Genomic DNA, 4,351 nt, shown 5'->3' on the forward strand with positions numbered 1-4,351 from the left:
GTTATCAGCGTAAGAACCAGGTTTATGTACATAAATAATTAATTAATTACGGTACCCAACTACTAGAAGAATACAATTTGAATGCCGCGGGTTTATGGATAGCATACTTTAACCAGTGGTATGTTTTCATATTATCATCATTATTATTAATATTATTATAATTTTAGTGCTACTGTATTAAAAACTGTCTTAAAGACATAATACATGTTGAAATTAAATAAATGAACAAACTGAGACAGGTAAAATTACTAATTTTTGGTTGGTGTGACATGTATGATTTCGAGCCAAATTGGACAACTCAGCAGCAGTTTACTGGGGTAATTAAGTTTCTATCAGGTATGTGACATTTTCTATAGGCCTATCCTTAGTTTTGATACAGCAGATCATGAACGATGATGTGGTATTCGATATACACGTAGTAAACAATACAAATATTGTTCTATCCTGTTTATACGTTTGTCGAGGGGACACTATGGCAGTTATGACCATTCAAAATAATTTACAGTAGGCCTATACTTTTTTTTTATTTATGCTAATTTTTGTTACATTTTACTTTTCTTAGATTCAAATGCCGAGCTGTTGCAGAAACAGAAAGAACTACAGTAGTGTTGGGCGACGACAAGCCATATGATTCTTCGGAGGCTGTAGACGTAAGTGACAAATTAAACTTCATTCTGTATTATCTCTTTTCTGTTTGTAATTCATTGTAGGACTGTAATTTAAATACGCGTATACTAATGATAGGCCTATATGCTTTGGAAAAGGTACGGTACCGTTATATCATCTTGTACGTTTTGCTTATTGTTCTAATAATATACCCATCGTTCTCTTATTCCCTTCTGATCTGCAATGCCAATCTTGACAGATAACGTCACGCACATTCTGGCACTTGGTGAAGTTGACGTAATGCCAATTACCATACCTTATAATACGATAACTATCTCTTAGCCACAGCATTAATTATAACTTGCTCGTTTATTTTTGTTTCTTATAAAATGTGATCTCTTCAATAGGCCTTACGTGTGTGGATTTATTTATATATTTTCGACAAATAAATGATTTTTATTGATAAGTAACTAAATATCAATAAATTTCTTTTTAAAAAACATTCCAACAATTTCTTTCGGCCTATCCTAAAAAATAAAATAAATGCGTATTTATGATTCATTTTTTTTTTCATATAATTACATTCAGTATTTAATTTTACAGTTATATATCCAGTCTTAATGTTCAATATCGCTATAACGATAACTCAATTTTTTCTTAAGTGGTCACTTAATGAGCTAAAAACGTGTAAAAGTACACTGTTGATTTTCAATATAATTTTAATTCTGGAAACTAGATAGGCCTAAGATAATGTATTGGTTTAGTTCTCTTCTTCTAAAGTTCTCCCATTCATATAACGCTTTCTCTGAATACAGTACCCCGATGTTATTTCACAACGTAATTTCTTCATGGTAGTAGGCCTACTACTATTTTATTCTGAAATGAAAAGAAAATAAAGGAGAATCAAGCAGAATCAATGTAATTAGTATGTGTACTTAATATGTGTAAAATGTAAAAAATAGGCTATCTAATTTATCTCATGACCAAAATAATTCCATAATAATCCGCATTATATATTAATGATATGACTAAACTTAGAATTTGCATTATACAAAAATCAAATATAAATTGAATTAAAGCAATATTCAAGTAAATTGGCTGACTGGGCCTTAACCAAAACTAAGAAAAGTCCATGGCTCTTGCGATCATCCACCCTACCTAGTTACACGTATCCATTGTTTAGGAATAAAAAAAGCTCTATTGCTTATTGTAAGTACGCAATTCACAGTTTCCTGCACATTTGAATTAGATTTTTCGAAGTGCTATAGTACTTCTATTTTAATAACTGATGACAATTATAATCCATAAAATACAATATAGGCCTATTGGTGCTAAATCCAGTTTAAACAATCTGTAAACTTTCAATTGATGAAATTATGTAGGTAGGTCAATAATATTATAATTTACAATCACAAAGTAAAAGTCTTCATTTTTGGTAATTAGACCTACATTTAATGAAATAATAGAAAGTTAATTCCAAGTACAATCACGAAGCAAGTTAAAATCTTAAAATAATACAGTAATTACAAACACAATCACAGCACGTTCATTTCCAAATTTTCAAGGTGTTACATACATCTTTCCGCGTCGTATTTTTTGCCATTTTCTCTAATAAAACTTTTATTTTTTGCTCTTTATTACTAAACCAACGCTATACTTTCTGTTTTACCCCTCAGGATTCTAGTAAATCAGCTTCAGTAAATTCACTGCCGAACACACTAAATACTGGCTCTGCCTCCGGACTCGCCAGCTGTGTCATCGGAATCACCACCTCCATCACCGGAACTGCCTCCGCAACTAGAACCGCTACCTTCATCACCAGAATTGCCACCGCCACCGGAATCGCTACCTCCATCACCGAACTCGCCACTGGACTCATCATCATCATCAACAGCGTCATCAACGCTACCTCGCTCAACCACACAGCCGCACCCAAATGTGCAACACCAGCCGCCCACTCTTCAAACTCACCTTCCAAATTCACATCCACTTGATTGGTACCGCCCAACACTAAATTCTGAGTTACTGGACAATCCCTGGACATCCAACAATGCTCACATTTATCGTCCCTTTCCCATAACCCCTACCTCGCCACCATGGTTGTCTCGTCCACGAATGCGAACACCAAAAGACAACATTGCGACTACCAAAGCCAAACGCACCAACCAACAAATTCAGCACATCAGATCGCGTGTCGATAGGCATGACAAACGAAATAACCATGACCGCCAATGAATACAAGGAGGTGTTTGAGGTTTCGTCTTCCGCCATTTCCTTAACGCTTAATTTAATGACGAGTTTGCTAACTATAGAGGAAATGGCGGAGAGTAATTTGAATGGCGGTACCTTCTACTCCAAGGGTACGCCAAAGATATTTAAACGATTGAACGAACAAATCATGAATGCTATTCGTGACCAAGTTAATATTGAATTCCCACATTTAGCATTGATAAGTGGTTCAGAGCCAATAATCCGTGGTGCCATAAATGCCAAATGCAGACACCACCGCCTTAGACTAGGAAAGCAATAAAGTAGCTTACCATGCATTATATTAAAGTAGGCTTCTGAATAAAGTACTGTAATTATTATTCCTTGTAAAACTAGTTATTTTATGTTATTGTTTACGGTATTATATCTTGTATTTAATATTTCTATATTTGTATCTTTTCTAGTGGGATAAAGTTGTAAACTATAGTAATAATGTTTTTCATTGATGCATAGGCCTATGCGTATGGAGTAGTGTATATTTTTTGTCATTTATGATTTCTAATAAAATGTTCTGATACGAATTTTTCTATTTTATATGATTTCTTTTGCTGTTTTCACTAATAAAAAATATGAAAATAATTAAGTTATATGGCTGCACGTACAGTACCTATAATGCATATTACATAAAGGAAAAGTACAACAGTGATACCATTTAATATGCACTTTACGCAACAGGGAGGACGGTAGTTTTTGTGCTCATCAGAGCGTGAAGACTACATTGAACAATAGGGCGCTCAATCTGAATTGCCGTTCTCGACGGCTCCCCAAGCTCTTGCGTAAAATCACGAAAACTTCCGTAGTTGAAACTGTGTCACTTTCTCTATATGTGGCTGTGTATACGGAGATACTCCATTATAAAATTATACACGATAATAGGCCTACTCTTTACTTGTATAATTATTATAGGTTGTTTAGAGAAGCATGAGGACGCTGATCTAAATAACCTAATAATTATAAAAGTTAACATTAGACAAGTTTGCATAATTCGAAACTACAGATATAACGCGAAAACAGCAATCTATACTGATATAAAGCCATTTTGTCGGTGTAAAAAACAGCGTTCTTCATTGTTTATTGACACACGTTTTATATATACTGTCTCTTATACACATCTAGATGTGTATAAGAGACAGATACTGTACAGTAATTACAAACACAATCACAGCACATTTTCAAGGTGTTACATACATCTTTCCGCGTCGTATATTTTCCATTTTCTCTAATAAAACTTTTATTTTTGCTCTTTATTACTAAACCAACGCTATACTTTCTGTTTTACCCCTCAGGATTCTAGTAAATCAGCTTCAGTAAATTCACTGCCGAACACACTAAATACTGGCCCTGGGCCTCTCCAGAAACAGGATTCGCTAGCTCTGCCTCCGGACTCGCCAGCTGTGTCATCGGAATCACCACCTCCATCACCGGAACTGCCTCCGCAACTAGAACCGCTACCTTCATCGCCAGAATTGCCACCGTC

The 4,351-nt window shown here is 34.8% G+C and overlaps 1 long non-coding RNA gene across 1 annotated transcript; it reads left to right on the forward strand.

Annotated features, from left to right (window-relative positions):
• Positions 1-286: 286 nt before the first annotated feature.
• Positions 287-4,343, forward strand: LOC117111347. Its single transcript, XR_004445860.1, has 3 exons — positions 287-336; positions 563-650; positions 4,161-4,343. It is a non-coding gene; the product is annotated as an uncharacterized LOC117111347 (long non-coding RNA).
• Positions 4,344-4,351: the final 8 nt, after the last annotated feature.

Source organism: Anneissia japonica, unplaced genomic scaffold, assembly GCF_011630105.1.
Source record: "Anneissia japonica isolate Jap-2015-1 unplaced genomic scaffold, ASM1163010v1 scaffold12795_len16683_cov124, whole genome shotgun sequence".
Lineage (NCBI taxonomy): Eukaryota > Metazoa > Echinodermata > Crinoidea > Comatulida > Comatulidae > Anneissia > Anneissia japonica.